This window comes from Balaenoptera musculus, chromosome 11 (assembly GCF_009873245.2).
Source record: "Balaenoptera musculus isolate JJ_BM4_2016_0621 chromosome 11, mBalMus1.pri.v3, whole genome shotgun sequence".
Lineage (NCBI taxonomy): Eukaryota > Metazoa > Chordata > Mammalia > Artiodactyla > Balaenopteridae > Balaenoptera > Balaenoptera musculus.
Genome location: NC_045795.1, coordinates 3917019 through 3938216, shown reverse-complemented (window position 1 = coordinate 3938216; position 21198 = coordinate 3917019). Strand labels below are relative to the sequence as shown.

Below are 21198 nucleotides of genomic sequence, written 5' to 3'. Positions count from 1 at the left end.
CTGTGGTAGGCGAAAGAATAGTCCCCCCAAAGCATCTACACCTGATCCCTGGAACCTGTGACTACATTACCTTACACGGCAAAAGGGAATTGCAACTGGGGCGAGGGAGCCTGAGATGGGGAGGTGTGCACATTTGCGCGGGCGCAACGCGATCACGAGGGTCCTCATGAGAGGAAGGCCGGAGGGTCACAGCCGACAGGAGTTGTGGTGCCAGAAGCCAGAAGCTGGGGAGTGCAGGTGGCCTCTAGACGCGGGGATGGCAGTGAGTGGTCCCCCCCTGGACCCTCAGAAGGAACCAGCCCTGCCAACAGCTTATCTGTAGTCCAGGGAAACGATTTCAGACTTCTGACCTCCACGGCGGCGAGGTGATAAATCTGTATTAAGCTGCTCAATTTGCGGTAATTTATTACAGCAGTTAATTCACCTCCTACATAGTGAAAGGTGAGATCCTGGGCACATGAGTGAGTGAAAAAAATAAATCAAGTTGAAAAGGAGTATTACTCAAATGGTAAAAGAGGGTTTTCTCACATCACATACTCGGAACTCCAGCTCTGTGGGGTTTAAGGAAGACTAAATTTGGCTAGAAAGACACAGTGAGAGAAAAGTGTATAATTAGAATGACAGATGCTAAAATGTGCCCACGAACTGGCCTCAGGCACAGTGGAGGACGGGGGGGGGGCGCGCCACACCGACAGGCACAGGAAGTAAGTAAATAGCTTCTGCCGGTCTCCAGTGGCTGGGGTCCACCCTCACAGAGTTTTAGCTCTTAAAAGCTTTCTGGTCTTAGGGTTCCCCTTACCAAACCTTTGGTTAATCCCCGACCCTATGGGCAACTGATGCAGTCCAAGCTATTACTCACAAAGTATACATAAGTCTGACAGCATGTGTCTTTGAAGGCTAAATATTTTGAATACCAACTCCAGGAAAGCATTGTGAAATTCTGACTTAATCTCTCTGAAATGATCAGCTAACGCTGAAGAGAGGGACTGGGAAAGAGCTGGCTGACCCATGATCTGCCAGGAGGAAACACATGGACACGGCGATAGGGAGGTCCAGGAGAGGATGTCATGACCCATCAAAGCAGATCCTGCCCTCCTATGACCGAGCCGGGCAGGGGTAGCCCAGGCTTTCACCATCTGCCTGTTCCTGCCTCTTCTTGAAGGCCTGAGGGCCCTAATCGGACTCTGACGCCATGGCCAAAGGGCCAGACCAGGAGCTTCTGTAATCTGATGGCATTGCTCACTCCACCAGTGATGTCAAAGATGCTATCAGAGAACCCAGGGTGCCACTGATCCTGTATTTCCATACGAGCATCTATGTCAGCCAAACCTGGAGGCCGGCAAGGACTGCCCAGCCTTGCTGAAGGTTAATGCCACGTGTGCATCACACAGGGAACTTCTGACCCGCTCTGGAACGCAAGTCAGAGTCAGAGCAGAGGAGGTGCAATCTACCCTGTCCCAACTCTTGTCTAGACATCGCTGATGGAAGGAGGTCCAGCTGGGCTGCTCCCGCCATCAAGGGGGCTTTGTTCACTGCTGCAACCCCAGTGCCCAAAGGGCCCCTGACACAGAGTCGACACTCACATTTGTGGGACGAGTAAATGAATGCATGGGAGGAGGCTGGAGACGTGTTTCGTTTATAACTACAACATGGCAACTCCCTAAGACTTAACTCATCCTGATCCTCGAAATGAGATCTTTTCCCTTCTGAGCCCCCAGGAGGGGGCCTGTTTATTCCTCTCAGATGCTATTCTTTTCAGATGTGTGTTGCTATCAAACTTCATTCGTATGAGTTTCCTCCCTAAAATAAATGGTAAGAGGCTAAGGGTCGAGCCTACCTTACCCATCATCGTATCCACCATAGCCAACCCAGCGCCCTCCATGTAGTAGGTGCTCAATAAATACCAGTAGATTTGAATCAGTGAAGCATGTTTTCTCTAATTATTTAGGAGAGATAGGGTTTGCATCTAAAGGTCACTTGGATTACTGAGTAGGAGATCATAGCAAAACAACATACTCCTTTTTTCAAACTCCTAATTACCGTATATAGAAAGAACTACTTAAAATAAGAAGTGGCCCTACACTAAGAGGATCCAGATTTACCAATACCCAAGTTTTGTCAGAAGTGAAAAGCATTTTTAAATAGATTTATCAACATATAAACCTCAATATTAATATAGATATATGTGGATATACACAGATGTATGACTAGATTTACTAATTAGCAGGGGTTCTTTATCATTGAGGTAAGAAGAGAGAAAAATACAATGCATATTGCATTGAACAAATGGCATATGGCCTGCTTTATAAATACACACATTTTGTCTCTCTCTCCTTTACACACACAAACCCAAAACTCTGCCTTTCAAGATGCTGGCCTCTTGCCCCAGTTTGAGGGGCCCAAACAGAAACTGTTAGGATCTTTGACACCATCATTTCCTTAAAGACTGTCTGGGGGAAGCTTGTCTGTTACTACCAGTCAGGAAAGGCGCTGGACACGCGTTCCTCATACACAGTGAGAGGCTCTTAACGCCCTTCCCATCAAGGCCGGAGGTCTCTCTAACGGTACTGGCTGTACCCTGGATCCGGCCATCGCCGTGCCTTGGTCCAGGCGCCCATGAGGCCCACAGATGCTAACAAGCGCTGAGCACAGGTCTCTGTCCACAGAATCCCTCACTTTTCTTCGCTGGATGTCAGTGACAGACAGTGAAAGGACTGCAGGGTAGCTGGGCAATTTTGAGAGGAAAATGCTCCGTCAACAGAGCCATGCGCTGATTTCTGTGTATGAGGAAAAGGTGGGGCCTTGAAACAAAAAGGAGGGAGGAAAACGAACATTTACTGAGTTCCTAGGAAGATGAAAGTGTTTTATTTTATAACCATCCTGCACAGTCTTCCTTTCTGAAATTTAGTTTTTATTTTTATCTGCACATATTTGAAGAACCAAATAATTGCAAAGGCTTGTTCTGAGGGAGAGCAGCCCCCGGCCCACTCCCCCGGTCGGCGCCCCAGAGGGGACCCATCTCAGCCCTCCCATCGATTCCTTTGGCATTTATCTCTGTATCCGTGAAGAGGATGCTTTTATCGCCACCTGCCCAGAGCGGCGGGCTGGCCGGTCAGTGCGCACACTGCTGCGTGGAGCAGACCGCGGTCACTTTTCTTTTCCTGTCAACTTTGTTCTCCCTCCTTTAATAACTGCGTTGACTTTCCATCTGCATTGTTTCTGCCACCGTGTGCTTCCCATGCTCTGCTCCCGCGGGGAGGGACCGCACAGCCAGCCGGGTTACGAGTGCACCCCGCCTGGGCGCAAATCTCGGCCCTGCCGCTAACTAGCTCTGTAACTTGGCAAATTATTTGAGCATCGCGTGCCTCAATTCCCTCATCTGCACAAGGAAGATCATCATGACCATCAGTCTAATAGGGACGCTACCAGCATTCACCTGTTACTACACGTACGCTTGCTTACAACTGTGTCTGACACACAGTGGGTTCCCGGTACACATACACGGGGATGACTGTTACTAGGTACTCAGGACACCCTGCTTAAGACTCTCTGGAGCCTTCTGATCTGCTCCCGGCCTGTCGGATCGCCCTCGGGAAGACCGCCCCCAGCAGGGCTTTGGGATGGCCGTTCTCCATCATCCTGGGATGCCCGTGGCCTTTCTCCGGTGCTTCTTCTCCTGCTTCCTGGATCCTGCCTTGTCTTGCCTCTCATTTGGGTGGGCCTGCCCTCTGGATTCGGGAGGTGTTGTTCTTCTACCCTCAGGTTTGATGGACAGCATGGCCAAGCGCTGGATTCCAGGTTGAAAATTATTTTCGTTCAAGCTTTTGAAGGCACTGCTCTTCTGGCCCCTAGGGCTGCTGCCAGGACCTGTGAAGCCCTGATAGCTCCTGACTCACATTCTCCCTTGCTGGGCTTCCAGGCTGTTCTCTGGGCCTCCGTCACTCCGTCAGGCCCCCAGGCACTCCGCTGCCCCCCGTCCCCTCCCCCCATCAGGCCCCCCTCCTCACTCCATCCCCCCACCCCCACCCCCGTCACTCCATCGCCGTCACTTCCTGGCTCTCGTTTGCTCCCTGCACTGGGTGCTCAGGGAGTCCTGTCAACGCGGAGACCCACAGCCTTCGGTCTGAGAGATTTTCCTTCATCATCTGTTTGAGGAGCTCCTCCCCTCCCTTTCCTCTGCTCTCTCTTCCTATCTGGTTGTTGGACTTCCTGCATCGTGCTCTAGTTTTCTTGTTTTCTCTAAATTTTCTTTTTCTTTCTTGAAGAACTCAGCTTTAGTTTTCAGCCCTTCTGCTGACTTTTACATTTCTGCGATCACTTTTCTGCTTTTCAAGCGCTCCTTTTTGCTCTCTGAATATTCCACCGTATGGAGAATCTTTTCTGCTTTCGTTACTAACTGAACGCTCATCTCTTTCTTCTCTGAGGACGTCAAGGGCAAGCTCCTTTTCCCACGTCTCCTTCTCCCTCCACAGTCTATGCTTCCTGCGAGCTGCATTTCCTGTTTGATTTTAGTCCTGCTTTGGAAATGCCTGGTTATTTCTCGGACGTGTGCTCACATTTCAGAGTGAGCCTCTGGCGTCCTGGGTGCTCGCGCCGTGGAGAGCTGGGGCTCGCTGGAGGGTAATCTGTGTGCTCCGTTGCTTGGGGAACCCCTGATGCCCGTATATTAAGCCCTTTTCCCACAGGTTGGTGAGATCCCCCAGTGCCCAGTGTCCAGGGAGGTGAGACAGGGAAGAAGTCAGGGGTCTCAACATCCAGCTAGTCAACTTTCACTTCATCCCCCAAACTGGAGGTTCTCTGCTTTGTCCTCTCCAGGGAATAAACCTTCAGATTTCTACCAAGATGAAGGCCTGTCAGTAACTGGAAAACCTTGGGTTCTGCTTCTCTGCACACTTTCAGCTGACGGCTCTGTTTTAGCTCCACCTTTACCCCCGCCCCCAAGGGGAAACTGTACTTCTGATCCCTGCACCTTTGGGGCTCACTCTAGTTTAAGCGGGGCTCCATCCTGACTCTCCCCACTGCCCACGTGGATTTCGGCACTTCTGGGTCTGCTTCAAGTAGCCACCACTTCGCCATCTGCTTTTCAGCTTCCAAAATTACGTTGCTGATGTAGCCTACTCTCGTTCACTTGGGCCTTGATTAATTTACACCTCAAAAAAAAAAAAAAAGCAAACCCAAAAACCCTTTACTGTTACTGTTATAGCATCTTGAGAGGTAACTGAGGTTAAGGCTTGTGTTCCATCTGCCCTCTTTAATCAAAAGTCTATTAACCATACGCCCTGAGTAAGGTAACTGAAGTACCAGGGGAGGGTAATTTGTTGAAGTTCACGAAACCAGTGAGAAAAGAAATCAGAACCTGACCTCAGGTCTGCCTGACCCTGAAGCCCAGCCCTTTCCAGGAGAGCTCACCGCCTCTCCCTAGGAGCACGGGGCCTCATCCATCTGGAGCTGACTGCTGGAGATCTGCCCCCTGAGATCGGCACCAGCCTACAAACGACCAGCCCTGGGAGATTCCGGCGACTCTCGGCGTCTGCCGTTGTCACTCCCCGGTCCATACCTCGTCCTGAACGCCCTGCACGGTCACTCCCTGAATTCCATCCACAGCCCGGGCTCTGCCCTCTGACCTTAGTTTGCAAGGGTGGCTGACAGGGAAGGGGACGGCTCCTAACAGTGGGGCCCTGGCCTAGTCATCAGGGTGCCGACCGTCACCTCCTACGGTGATCCAAAGATTTCTGGGAAATCAAACAAACTCCTTCTCAGAAAAGGTCTGCGGTCTTTTTACCAAAAAGGCAAGAGAGGGACACTTTTAGGTCTCACTCACCAACAGCCATTGCTTTATCTCATGATCAACCCTAGACCCTGTTTGACAAGCTTGTCCTATGGGTCCCAAGCAGATCAATCACTTCTCTATAGCAAGTGGGTAAGAGCACAGGCTCTAGAATCACACAGGCTGGGGTTCAAATCTCTGTCACTTACTACTTGTGTGGACTTTGGGCAAGTTACATAAGTTCTCCAAGCCTTGCTTTCTCATCTATAAAATGGTAATAGTCACAGCATACACTTTATTGAGTTGCCATCGGTTTAAATGAGATATTGTGTTACACATTAATTATAATACCTAGCAGTGCACAGTTAATAAACACTAGCTCATATTTTATTTTTCCTGCTATTATCACATTCAAGAAATGTTTATGCACAAGAAAAAATTGTAACTATGTATGACGACGGATGTGAACTAGTCTTACTGTGGTGATCATTTTGTAATACATACCAACATTGAATCATTATTCTGTTACAACTGAGACTAATGTTATATGTCAATTATACCTTAATAAAAAAGAAATGTTTATGTCACAAATTCACTGAAGATTTATTAAAACGTCAACTATGTTTAGAGGGTTATGTTATACTTTGTGGAGGATACAGGAATGAGCAAAAATTGTGTCTACCTTTAAATGGTTTCTGGCCAGGTGCCAGGCGGGGTGACGAGCGCAGGCGTCCTGTACAGTGTTAACCAGGAATGAGGCGGGAGGCCAGCACGCGCAGCTCCCGGCCCCGCACTGAGCCTCGGGGGCCCTGGAAGCTGGCCTCTGGGTTCCTAGGGCTGTTCCCAACCATTCAGATTTCCCAAACAATGTATACCGGGGACAGAAACTTTGGTTATGTAAAAGCGTGAAATGATGCAAGTTACTTGAAGGATACCGGAGATAAACGATCTATTTATATTTTTATGCTGAAGACATAAATAGAAAAAAACACAGCACCCAAAGAAATGTTCCTTAAAATAGATGTACAGCAAGGATGAGAGCTATCTGCACAGAACAAACAGATGCTAACTATATACCTTTTCACATCAGCCAGAACTCTGCAAGACTCATTAATTCAAGGAGATTTACCAAGCACCATCGTAATGACAGCAGTTAACCCTCTGACAAACTGGGACATGGTGTGCTTCAGTGATTTTTCAAGACATTTTGTAAGAAGACTGTTGAAACGGAATAATGAGGCGCTCCTAAATCCCAGCCCTGACTATTAACCCACAGACATCATGAATCTACAGGACAACGTTATTTTATACAGCATTTATTCGCTCAGCAATGAAGGACTGGGTACCCACTAAGTGCCAGGGCCTCTCTGGGCCCTGGGGACAGAGCAGGGCAGTTCCAAGTTCTCATCCCTAAACTAACATCTTAGTGTTAGTTTAGACACTGAACATGCTAATAAAGAATATTTTTATATAACTAAAAAAATGCCATAAAGAAAAAATTTAAATGGTAGCAGATGTGAATGATATACCTCAAATAGAGTTGGGTAAAGAAAACCCCAAAATCTAACCTAAAGGATTTGAATTATTTGAAGGGTAGAGGGACAGAAAAAAAAAAGAGAGAGAGAGAGAGAGAGAGAAAGGGTGGAGGCAAAGATTAAGAAAGAAAGCACCAGAAAGGAGGGTACGGAGTTTTGGCGCTCATCAAGTAGGAACCGAGGAAGGACACATACTCCCCTCTCTTCACCCTGTGAATGGCCCGTCCTCCAGGAGGGGAGGGAGGGGCCCTGAGGCAGCACCCACCCAGGGAGGAGGAGGCTCCCCGGAGACCTGTGATTTGAACCCAGGCTGTCTGGCTCCTGATTTCAAGCTCTTAACCATTAGGTTACAAGCCAATCGCAGGAGTGGCAGAAAGGGGGAGATCCTGGCAGTTTGTTTGGGTCATGCGCTTGTTTGGGATGTGCGGCGGGATCGTGCTTGGTGATCCCATGGAGGTTAGAGCACGTGCTCATGTTCTACCCACATTTAATTCTCATCATCTCAGCACCTGCCCCTCCACAGGGAAGCGTCAGGCTTTATCCTGAACCCGTTCTTGTTCTATTGGATTCACGTGCGGTGCCTCACATATAAAGGGACAAGCTTCTCTAACGTTCCAAATGAAGAAGGCAGTGATCTGGATGAGTGTGACAGAATAAGTTATACATTTTCCATGGTGATACTGACATCAGAGACCATCAATCAAGCACCGAACCTTCCCGATAATTCTAATCAACATTCACGCAGGTCCAGCTGGTAAACGGATGCACGCTCTGTCTTTCCTACCTTGTAATGTTAATTCCATCTTACTTTGAGGACATGGCTGATTATGTTAAATTTCAGCTTTAATTTCCAGTATTCCTTCTCATCTTCTTGGCTTACTTCGAACCAAGGCAGTCAACCAATATATCCTGATGACCTGCTATGTGCCAAACACTCTGCTAAGGGTACAAAGATGAATAAGAAGACGTTGGTCCCGACCAGGAAGGAGGAAAGAAGAGGCGGGAAAAGGTGGGCAGGACCAGAGTCAAGCTCCCTGCTTGGAATGGGATGAGGGCAGAGACCCTCCCTGGTAAAAGAGTAGCTTACCGCAGAGAACAGCTGCACCCTTCCTACCTGCGGGTGAGGAACGCAGCAAACCAAACCAAACCAAAAGTACATTGGGGTCCGTGTTTTCACTGTGCTGTGCCTGTATCGCAAACGCTGGCAGCAAGCAATGGAGACGGGGGGGGGGCGGTTTCCTCTCTCCTCCCAAGGTATCTCTGCTGAAGACAGTTACAAGGAGCTAGGAAAACCATACTAGTTTTAGTAAACAGATTCATAATCCAAACCCTACTAGGCATTCTTCTTAAAAGGCTTCCTCTTTTCTAAAGCAGAGGTGCCCTGGCAAGGCTGGAGTGGATGGGGACACGGAATGATCCCACCCCCCACTTCACAGCCAGGAAGTGAGTTCTCAGGAGTTAAGGGACTTGTCCAAGGTCACATGGCTGGTGAGTGGCAGAGCCACTGCAGCCCAGACGTGTTCTTCCCTAACCTAATTCTCGTCGTAACACTGTAGCCTCGATACGAAGGGCAGCAGGAGACACGTTCTGAGGACAGCGAGTGGCCGTGGGAATAAGAATGACATTAAAAGTCAGAATTAGGGGCACCAAGTAACCCCAAGAAAACCTTCCCGTTCTCATCCTGTGTCTCCCCACCTCTATTCTACACGAAAACTTGCCCTCATCTCAATCCACCAAACCACGAGGCTTACATTTAAAACAACAGTTGGACCTGAAAACAGGATGGCCTCCTTGCAACACCCTAATTCCAATTAACTAGTGAGTAAAAAACATGTACAAATGCCTCACTCTTTGAATGAAGTGTGAGACAATCAATCGCCACATGGCACTAAAAAATGAGAGCACAGAAAATGTTCTTTGTTGCAATGCGTGGTTTATTTATCCTACAGCCGACGGAAACATATGAGGCCGGGCAATTAATTTAAATATTTCACACGTGCCGATTTTTTGAAGCACCAGCTTGATTCAATGCAGCCCCCTGTGCCAGACGCACATTTGCCAAGACAAAGCCCCTATCTGACCGGACCAAATCCCCCTGGTTCTCAGGCCCCCTTCAACTTGAAAGCCTCCACCCACGCCAGCTTCATTTCTGCTGCAGTTTCACACCCATGGAGGAGACATCAGAGGACGATGAAGCAGGAATATGACCGCGTGGCCCTGAACAAAAGGCACGTCTGCTGTTGGGCTGGGACTCTGGTCCTGCGGGGATGAATCTGCAAAGCTCGGCCAGGGTGTGGGGACCATGTGGGGACCAAGGGAGGAGCCTGGCACACTCCCTCCTCCCGCCCTGGGCTCTGTGCATCTCTTTACGCTCTCCTCCAAGGTAATATTCAAACCGACCCCACGGCTCAGTTTCCTTTGCTTGTGACTCTAATTAAATAAATCTAAAATATCAACAGATGCACTGGCCCAGGGCCTTGGCCAAATTCCTCCTTGGATACTAAAAGCCCATTCTGGCTGTTTTAACTCTGCCTGCAAGCAGGTAAGGGGACCCTCGGCAGAACCCAGTTTTACACCAGAGGCAGAATGACTGTCATTCACTGTTTCAGTGGTTGCGAATATTTATTAATGGGTGAAAGGTCTGCAGGATAATCTGAGAAGAATTTAAGCATCTTTGAAGGTGGGGAGGACATCTTATCCAAGTCAGTCAGTTTTAGTGCAAAGACGTTCAGTGAAGCACTATTCTGTGCCTAAATATCACTGCTTCAGAATCCTAAGATCTGAGTCAACTAAGAGTTCATTGAGTCTGTTTTCATTAAGATGACCTGAGTTTGTAGCCATTCCCATTTGTAAACATATTCAGAGAACGATCACTAAAATAAACCTGTCATTCATTTTAGCTTCTTTCAGTCCTTTTGCAGAGCGTAAAAATTTTAAAAACTATATTATTACCTACGGGGAGCAGGAATGCAGGTCATCATGTGAGCTAGCCATTGACGCTGAGTTTAAAACTGGAAGATCACACCCTGGCGCATCCAGGCTTTTCTCGGGGGAGAGCATCGCCGGGCGAGAATGCTTCCAAGGGAATCACGTGGCTGAGCAGCCAAGATCACACGGGCAGACCTGCCGACATCCTTCTAGCTATTTGAGACAAGGGCTAAAAGGAACCGATATACACGACCGGCCCCTCTCAACGAAAGGAAGGGGCTGTGCTGTGACCGTGGGCAGAGGGCTCCTGTCTTGCTGACAAATGGGGACAACCTTCCCTGCCCACCACTGCCCCGCAGGCGACCGTCACCATAAAGAAGGTTTCCACTTCTCCGGGTGCTCGTGTTTTCATCATACTTTCCTCGTATGGTCTTAAGAGTTCGGGAACTTGTTCTCAGCCCGCAAGCACTTGGGGCCACAGACCTCCTGTCTCCTTGACAGAAACCGCGTGGTCCTCGCCTTCTCAATCACCCCGCCGCCACCTACTCGCCCCTCGCCTCCTCTTGCGTTTTCCTTTCACAGGTAGAATTGTTCCAAGTCTTTTACTCCCTTTCCCAGGCCCCTGTGTCTCTTCTTGGACTAATAAAGACCAGGTCCAACTACCGCGTAGGCTGGAGACTGTCTACCGAGCTGACAACTGGCCCCCGACCTCCTGGACACCGGGCGAGGTGGTCTAGTGGCCCAAACGCCTCCCTGCTGCCAGAGCGAACGCTTTCACGAGAGCCAGCTGGTTGCCTCACCTTTGTGTAGCAGGGCATCCTGCGGCCATCACCGCCGCTGCCCCAAAGAGCGGGAATGTGTTTACCAGGGGAAGAACGGGTGTTGACATCCCCACCTGGAGCAGCCTCCATGCCTATGAAATAGCCCACAGCCTGGGCTGATTTCAGCACCTAGGTTAGATTTTTCCTTCTTATCTTCCTTTTCTGCCCCTCTGATCTCACATCTTGTTTCTAATCACAGCTCAGAGTGAAACACATGTAAGCGCTGTGGTAGCACTCATTGAATAGAAATCATTTTCAGAGGGAACGCTGTAACAAGGGGTTTTGATCAAAGCTGGATTATTATTTTGGTTCTTTGTCTCACCCACGTACATTTGCTCCCTCCTCCTGGAAGAAAATTTTTGTGTGCGTGAAGGTAGATCATAAGGGAGTTAAGAGTTTTTCTTAGAGTGGAGCTATTTATTTCCTTAATTAGCCTAAAATAAACATTTCTTTAAAAAGCCACTTTTTTTTTTTTTTTTTAACTGAAGCTCACGTTCTGAGCTCATAATGGCATCTTCTTCGATCCCATCTCTCTGGAATGAAGCCATGCTCAGGTCAAGATGCTCTGTGTTGCAGGGCCAGACCCCACCAGAGCCAGGGTGAATGTGCCCATCAAGGCTGCCGGGTGAGAGTATCACGAGGACACAGAGAGACTTCTGAAGACATGAACTGGGCTGTGGAGGGTTGGATGTGTCTGGTGAGTTTACCACAGGCCCCATCCTTCTGTGCTGCCCTCCAGTACGCTGGACTCAATGGCAAACACCCACCCAGCACAATGCATCCCAAAGCTGGCTTCCTTTGCGTTGTTTACAGCTGTGCAAATTACTCTCTCATCTCGTCCTGGAGAGCAGGCATCCAAGGTCAGACAGAAGGTGGAGAGAGTTGCACAGGAGGAAGTTCTATTTTTTTTTTTTTGACATTTAAAAGAACCCTCTTCCATTCTTCTTCCAGATGTGCTAGGTTAGATTCCACACACAGGGGCAAACACAGGATATATTACATCAACCCTCAGTTACTGCTTTAGATGGGGAAAGAATGATCTCAGACATTCCAAAAGGTTTTTAGAGTGAAAATATTTTTTTCAGAATAAAAGTTTTATCTTGGAGTAAACCATCAGTAGTCCTTACTCCGAACAATCAGAAAGCTTAAACAATGGACAAGTGACTTAAAAAGAAAGTCGGGCTTCCCTGGTGGCGCAGTGGTTGAGAATCTGCCTGCCAATGCAGGGGAACCGGGTTCGAGCCCTGGTCTGGGAGGATCCCACGTGCCGCAGAGCAACTAGGCCCGTGAGCCACAATTACTGAGCCTGCGCGTCTGGAGCCTGTGCTCCGCAACAAGAGAGGCCGCGATAGTGAGAGGCCCGCGCACCGCGATTAAGAGTGGCCCCCGCTCGCCGCAACTAGAGAAAGCCCTCGCACAGAAACGAAGACCCAACACAGCCAAAAATAAATAAATAAATAAAATAAAAATTAAAAAAATTAAAAAAAGAAAGTCGTACCAGGGATTTACATGATTCAGGAGCACGCTATACATGGATTATCCTGGATCAATTATAGTTCAAGCTTAAGCCTGTGCTGTTCTACATTTATAGTTTTCTATGCAGGTGTCTAAAATACGTATTATATACATGCATGTTATAATCCATCCACACGTATGCATTTATACACATACGTATGCATGTACTGATAGTATTAGCATAAGACTTTGGCTAAGGGACTTTTATTCATTTAATGGATATTTACTAAATGTCCAATCATTATGGTAAGCGCTGAGGATGACAGACCAAGAAGACAAGATTCCAGCCCTCGAGGGTCTAGTCTAGTGAGAGAGACGTGAAAACGCCAAGTGCAACACAGTGTTAGTGACAGACACGTCGGTACCATGCACACCAAAGAAGAACAGCTCTCCTCAGAGGACAGGGGTATCACGAAAGGGTCCCTAAAGAAAGTCATCCTTGAGTTGCATCGTGGAGGTGTTTGCCTGGCAGCCTGTGTATTTGAACTCTGGTACCCGGTAACCCAGGCTTGGTGTGTGTGGTGACCCACAGATAACCACGGTGGATAGGCAAGCATCTTCTGTATTAGCTCCCTGGGTACCATCAGTCCTGCGTTTCATTCCCTGCCCTTGGCATCAAGGGAACAGAGCCTGGGAGTGTGCTGTCCTTAGACTGCTGACATGCAAAATACAAGGGACAGGTCAGCTGCAGAGGCCCCTGTGGGACGGAGCTGCTGGCGTGCCTCCTGCTCGTGACTCTGTGACGACACACCACTGCGAGTAAGGAGAGCGCCAGGGAGAAGAGTGGGGTTTTGAAAATAAGGACAATCTTCTGAAAGGGCTGTTTGCCCTCCTCACAGCGCGCCTCCCAACAGGAAGAGGAGTCGGCCTGTCCCCAGCCGCCCTGGTCATGAAGCCTCTGCTGTTAGAAGCCTCTGCATGAAACCTCCGTTGTTAGTTACGATGTGAGCAAGCCAGGCCTACCGGTCTATTACAGTGACCTGGAAAAATAAGATTCAGGTGTTTCATCCGATGCGGGGGGAGGGGTGGGAGACGGCCAATGCCCAGATTTGATTTGGTGGTTCTGCATGATCTGAAGCAAAGTGGGAGCTGCTGTGTCTTCTTTAAGTCTTGCCACGACCACTTAACAGCTGTGTGACCTCAGGCCAGTGACTTAGACTCTCTGAGCCTCAGTCCTCCCACTGTACCAGCATATAATACAGTAGCTCATACAGAACAGGTACTCCATAGTCCCTGCGTGTCTGCGTGTGCACGTGCACGCACGCACACACACACACACACACACCCTAATTAAATTGCTCACATAGGATTATAGGAAAAAGAGACTTGAAAGACACATACTCATGAAAAAGTTCAACATTACCTTGGGGATACAACCTTTAAAAACTTAGTCCAAGAGTGAAGCAGATAGCAGCAAAATGGAGCATGATTAAAAAAAAAAAAAGGATTGTTCAAAACCCACCACAGTATTTGAGAGGTGACTGTTGATTAGAGACACCTCACCTTAGGGAAGTACGTGACCCTCGGGCACTCTGCTCAGGACGAGGAGAAGAAAGCAGGTGAGCCTTCGAAGACCTCCGTGTTCGAGCCGGACGCCCAGAGCTGAAGCAGCAAATGGGCAGCTGCAGACACCGGTGTAGGGGCGCCCACCACGTCGGTAATGGTGAGTGACAGGCTCGTTCTCAAGGACCCTGCCTGTCAGTCAGTGAAATCTGCAAGTACACAGACACCTTCTCAAGGCCCAACACCTCAGGGGCAGCACAGGCACTGTTCTCACTGAACCATTTGCAAATACAGAACCAGATGTCTAGTAAAGAAGAGAGGAAGGCAGGTCTGATTCCCCAATTTACAAGACCATGTGGCCTTTCCCAGGCACCCCAGAGTTTCCGTCGGGGCATTTATGCAAACGGTCTGATAAACTCTGAACCAGTTCACTCTACCTAAGCAAGAAGAATCAATCTACTTTTCATTCCTGAAAATCCCCAAAGATATTCTGAATACACCTGATGGGATTCCCAGATGAGTGCAAATCTTCAGGAGTTAAGTGCAGAGTACAAACATCGCAACATTTCATATGCAATTTCCAAATAATGACTGAGAACAGTATGGCTTCTGGTTACATTACATGATAACTGCCATGACAGGACATGACACACAGAGCACCAGGCACTGGGAATATGTCCGCGGCCACAAAGACGGCTGAAGGACACGTGTTAAAATTAAAAATTCAATCATTCTGCTTTAAAGAATATTTGGATGTACTTTTATGAACTTCATTTCATTTTAGACTTTACAATGCTGCTTTTAAGGTAGGGTTATGACACCAAGTTTTTAGGTGATGAACCAGTGGCTCGTCCAGATGAGAGAGAAGCTGGGTGAGACCGCTGACAGTCCATCGACTGATGGCACAGGGACCCTAGAGAACCGTCTTGAGGAAGTAGGACTTTATCCTGCAGTGCACTGTGCTGCAGGCTGTGCCCCGTGCCCTCGGGGCTCCTGAATAAGTCTTGTGCTCAGGCCACAATGCTTTTTGTAAATTAGTGTAACAATGCTATTTTTAAAAGACATCTAATGGTCGATGTGCTTTGGAAATTATTTTACCATGAGATAGATTTTAAAACACCAGTAGATGATGGCAAAATAGCGTCATCTCCTAAGAATGACTGATCTTCCCCGTTTCATGGACACTGAGAGCAACTATTTGGTAATCACTCATACCATCAAATCAGCTGCTCACTGAATTCCAGATCAGAATACGGCTGTCCTGTGCAGGATCCCTGTGGAATTTAGACTCTACGGGGTAGACTTCTGGCCAGAATCAAAACCCTGAGAAACACAAACGCAGGGCCTGTCCAGAATGGAAGTCTCATGAGGTAGCGCCCTGCAAACAGATGTGTTGGCTGCAAAGTCCAATTCTGTTGTTTCTTCCCATTTCCTCTACCAATAATATCAAACCCGCCTACATCCTAAAGCATTTATTGTGCTCAGAAAAAAAAAGTACACTGCAACCTTTTCTTAAGGTGTTAAAACAATTCCTTCTCAGATCTTAAACCCCATCACACTTTTTTTCTTTCAAAATATCCTCTACCTTCTTTTCTCCTCTTCCTATCCAAAACAATTAGACCTCAAGAAAGCGACTTTGTTGTTTATTATCATCAAGCAGCTGTACGCCTCTTCTGAGTATGCGCTTAACTATGGTAAACATGACACGCAAACCTTCTAGCTGGAAGCTTTGCAGTTCTTGGTGTGTAGTTAGTGCTTACATTCAATTACAATTAGTTTCTCCCAGAAGAAACTCACCCCTAGGATCTCATCACCACCACCAACAGTAGTTAATCCTGTATATGTAGGTGCCAGGCCCTGCAAAATAACCTTTAAGGTAGGTTCTAACCTTAATTCCATTGTAAAGACAAAGAAACTCAGAGAGAGAAAGCAACTTGCTCAAAGTCCCACGGCCACCAGGTGACAAAGCCAGGACCTGAACCTGGGGCAGCCTCCAGGGCCAGTGCACTGCTCCGTGAAGGCCCGCCAGCCCCGAGTGACGACGTAGTCCATTCCTGCCAGGACTTCTTAAGAAATAAGACAGAATATGACAAAACCACATCATGTAGCCACTGCAGGCCAACTGAGCTCCAGAAACCATGACCCAATCTCAGGAGAGCAAGTAACGCTTGTGAAGACAGGCTCCCCTTACATCTGCTATGGGCTGTTTGGATCTATTTTTCCATAGAACACTCCCATGTGATACTTAACAGATAAAACTTCCTTATCTTTATTGGGGGAGAGGGTGAGAAACTGATTCTAAAAACATAATGCAAAGGCCCAACTGATAAACAAATATAAAGGTTTAAAATTATTGATACTGTTTCACTCAAACTAATGTTCAAGTTTGGTGATGATAAAGAACTAAAACCTCCTTCTAACTAAAATTAATAACCACTCAAGGCAGCATACCAACAGATCATAATAGCTATTTTTCACAGTTGCTTACAAGTGTGTCAGCACAACTGAATGTAATTTTAATTAAACAAATTTGCAATTATGAGTACAACAACTGCCTTGCCATTTTTACATCACAGCATGAGCTAAAAGAAAAAAAAAATCCCCCTTGTATTGCAAGCAGGAAACCTAAGTAAAAGTATTATTTAAAATAGTTAAACAGGGACTTCCCTGGCGGTCCAGTGGTTAGGACTTTGCCTTCCAATGTAGGGGGTGCGGGTTCGGTCCCTGATCCGGGAGCTAAGATCCCACATGCCTCGTGGCAAAAAAAACAAAACATAAAACAGAAGCAATATTGTAACAATTTCAATAAATTGACTTTAAAAATGGTCCGCATCAAAAAAAAAAAAAGAATAATCTGATATTAAAATTAAAATAAAATAGTTAAACAGTGTGATTACAATATATAAATGTGTAAATCGGGTCATTGTTACAGAGTCCAATTTCAACCGGCACCTGGTCCAGCCACTGGCCGGGCAAAGCTGCCTTGCAGGGGGATGTCCAGGCAGGGAGGGGGGTGCACACCAGGTGTGGAGCATGAAGGAGGGGGCACCACTGTCCGGGGGCCCCGCTGAAATCTCTAAGACACGTTCGTTTCCTGAGAAACACTTGCTCTGCTTTGAAGGTTGGAGAGACCTTGAATTTTGGTTTCCTACTATTAGGACTTTTCCATCTTGAATATCTCTATTGATCTCCTTTACTTAAACAATGCCAAGAATAGCTTCTATTCAGACTAGGCTTCTCAGGAGTTTGATCTGCTTAATATTGCCAGATACATTCCTGCATCAGACATGAGATAACATTATTTGGGATTCATATTTAAATAGGTTCTCTTGCAGGAGGAATCCTGAAACGGAGAAGTAAGTGCAATGTATAGGTATCCATTGATTTAATCTAGGTCAGAAAAATAACATTCTAAATATAATCAAGTCTTCTCTGTTTTCCTTGCAATATGTTCCTCACGCTGCTTTCCTCGCTTGCTTCTTCTCATTTCGGGAAGGCTGTTTTTGGGCTGAGAGGTGAGTGGAGGTCAGGTCTGACCTCTAGAACTGCGCCTGCGTTGGACTGTACGGCACTTCTGTCCCCCAGGGGGGCTGCAACCACCCCCAGCGGGTGAACAGACCCCTGCCACACAAAACCAACGAGAAGTATATGTGATATTAAGGAGTGTTTCCCCCATGTGCCATTTTAAGAAATGCTGATCAAAGTATCGCTTAAATCCTAAATCCTATTCATATGTTTAGGTCCTAATTTTCAGGCCCCATCCTTTCCTGAGTTGCTACATCGGCTACACGCCATGAATGAATCTAGCGAGGCTTGTGTTAAGTGGGCCGCCCCTGTGCTGCGGCGCTGGTCTCTAATCACCACATCGGTGCGCCCCCTGCTTTTCAGAGGGCCTGGAGGAGGTCCTCCAGCTGTCTTAGTCCGTCCTTCAAATGAACCATACAGGGAGGGAAAACAGAAACAGGTCAGGGACGAAAAAGTGAAACTTCCTTACAGCATCACTCCAAGTGAAAACTGCCAGACACACAGCTCTGAAGAGGCAGGTCTAGGTGGCAGAGTTGGGACATCTTGTTTGCTCTGTAATACATCAACCCTCGGTGTATATGCATGAAATCAAGCATTCTCTAATTACTAACATTTGTGGAATAAATGTAAGTGAAGCCACGACGGGAGCAAAGGGGAAGAAATATGATTATCCAAAGTACTTTCTAGAACTGAACTTTCTAAAGGCCAACCCGTGTGGCCTTGGTGCCCGCTGGCTGGACCCCATCACCGCGCTCCGCCAGCTGGACGTCCTGGGTCACCCTGCTGAGCCCCTCCCTCGCTTGCTCTCTCTCTCTCCCATCCCCTAAGCCTTCCCTGGGGCTCTCTTCTCATCCACCTCTTCTGTTCTAGAACTTTCTGGGGTCCCAGTCACGCCCGGTGCTCCAACTCCCGAGAATGTATTCTAATCCTGCCCCTCCCCCCATCGGGGGCTCTTAGGTCAACTTTCCTGTGTGCCCCACCTCAAGTCAAGAAGCTCAAAGGAATCAAATAATCTCCACCAAAGACTGCTCCCCCCACCTGCTCCCTATGGCACCATCAACCTCCATCCTCCTAGTCACACAGGTCCAGGTCTTGGGAGCTGTATTTCCTTCTGCGCCCGTGCTCTCTCTATGCAACAGCCCACCTTTCCCGGGGATCCTAACTCTTAAGTATCTCCCCCACCAGCCAGCTTCTTCCCACAAGGCTCCTGCCACCGTCTCGGCGAGAACGCATCTTCTCTCACTCAGACTGCACACGTGTGCTTCTACATCTTTTCCTTCGACCACCCTCACCCCTGGCCAACACGGTTGCCACAGGCAAGACAGATAATCCTTTGTAAACTGCAAATAGCTGAACCAGCTCAGTGACTCCCCACATGCTCGACCAGGTAAGTCCACGTTTTTATAAGGGAATTCAAGGCCTTTACGATCGGACCCCTTGCAAGCTCTCGGCTCATCCTCAGCCCCATGTGCCGGCACGCCAGCCACTCTGAACTCCTCTCCTATCTCTGTCTTCCTGTCTTTGCGCGAGCTGCCCGCTCGGCCTTGGCCCCTTCCATGGCTAAGTCCTGTTTGCCTCCAAGATTCAGCTGAACCATGATCTGTAAAAGCTTCTTGAGCATTTAAGGCAAAGTAAGGCGCTGCCCTTCTTCGAAATCTCGGTGGTGCATCGCTCATCCAAGGCCTCTGACTGCACCCTGACTGCGAATATCTATCTGCACCGACCTCCTTTCAGACTGTGAGTGCCTTGAGGACAGGAGCTCATTTCTAAACACCGTTTCGGTATTTCCGGGCGATGAGTATCACAGATAGCATGGTGCCTCCCCCAGGGTAAGTGTGCAATGCATGTTCCCTGGAACGAGTGCGTCACACCAAGAGAACATTAATTTTTAGCCACTCCAGCTCAGAGGAAAAGAACCATTTAAAACTCACACCGAATAGAGACATCTGGAGACCAAGGCCAGCTGCAGCTTATCTCCGCGCTGCTCGAAGTTCTCTGACAAGGAAGCTGATGGCTTCAGCCTGTTTCCTCTGCCTTCTTGCCCTCTTCCAGGGCCCAAAGCGACGGGAACTCATTTGGTCTCCAGGAATGGAAGGAAGCCCACGTCCCAAGAGCTTAAGGGACCGGGGAGTTGCACTGGCTTACAGAGTCTGAGGAAGGACTGCGGGAAGGGCCGGTGCAGCTGGGCCCCAGCCCAGGGCGGGACGGGGGACTCCGCCTCGCCAGCGTCTTCCCTCCACCTCCCGTCTCTACTCCGCCACTTCCTTCCCTCTCTCTCTGCTCACCTTGGGAAACGTGGCCAGAGATGGCTCCCAGGAAGATCACTTACAGCTTAAAAGCTCTCTTTGGTTTTCCACCCAAACAAGACCGAGAAGAGGCCCATTTGCCCAGCTTTGTTAGGTGCTCACCCCTGGACCAGTCAGCTGGGCCAAGGGGCAGAGACCTACCGGACCGGTGTGCAAGCTGCCCTATCAACGCTGCATACACGTGGGGGGAGGAAGCTGCTTCCAGAAAAGGACGCCAGGGTCCACTACTCCTGTGACTCTGGACAGGACAGCTTCGGTGCATATGGGTTTGGAAACTCCACTTTCAGGAGATCGAAAGCTTCTCTGCCTTCCCTGTGCAGACAGCTTTTTTCTTCCTTTCATGTTACCTTCCTTCAAAAATTTTCCTCGCTCCTCATCTTGTGGCAAACAAACATACATATAAACACATTATAATTTGATTCCTTGAATTTCTATCCTGCCTTGTGATCTCCCCTCTTCCAATCAGAAAAGGGTTTTCTAGGTAACCACGGATAATTTGCATACTTCCAACACCCCCAGTTTCCTGATCCTGGGAGCTCAGAGCTTTAAAATATATTTTATATAGGATACGACCAACCTTCTTAAAAACACCGTTTCCCCCTTTTCTTTCCTTCCTTTTCTTTATCTGAACATTTGGTCCAAACTGCACTATTTTTAAACCAGCCGTTTACTCAGAACCCAACTTACTGAAACCTAATTCCTGTTTCTACGTATCAGTCCTCACCCCACTTTTCTCTCCTGTAAGAAACCATCATAACTGATAGGAAAGAATTCCGGTCACTCGACCAGAAAATGTTACCAACTGGGGTGTCTTTTTGGTCTACATGGAAAGGGATGTCTGTTATATCCTGAGAAAACATGACCTAACGTATGAATTTTCTTTCTTTTTCTTCGTCATTCATTCACTAAGATTTTTTAATTGAGTGTGGTTACTATGTTCTAAAACCCAAAGATAGTAGAAAGTTCAAGACCCAGTGCTTGACACTAATTCACAGTGCAAGGGTGGAAAAATGAATAAATGCAATGCAATATGGCAATTGTTAAAACAGAAGAATGTGTTAGAAATACTCATTCTACCATCACCACAGAATTTCAAAAACTGCATCCTGGATGCATGACTGGACAGATGACCTAGGAGAAATTACCATATTTAATGAAAGCTGGGGTAAGTGATTATTTATTCCAGTAAAATTCTGTGTAAATGTCTAGACCACGGCTGCCATCTCTTGTACAAATATTTCACCTGCTTAATTTTCATTACTAGTTTCCTCTCTCCTCATCTTACTACTGTCACTTTC

General features: G+C 47.8%; 1 protein-coding gene across 4 annotated transcripts in view; it reads right to left on the bottom strand.

Moving 5' to 3' along the window:
- Window positions 1-21198, bottom strand: part of FARS2 (phenylalanyl-tRNA synthetase 2, mitochondrial) — a 406264-nt gene that overhangs the window by 105268 nt on the left and 279798 nt on the right. The gene's annotated exons all lie outside the window — the stretch shown is intronic.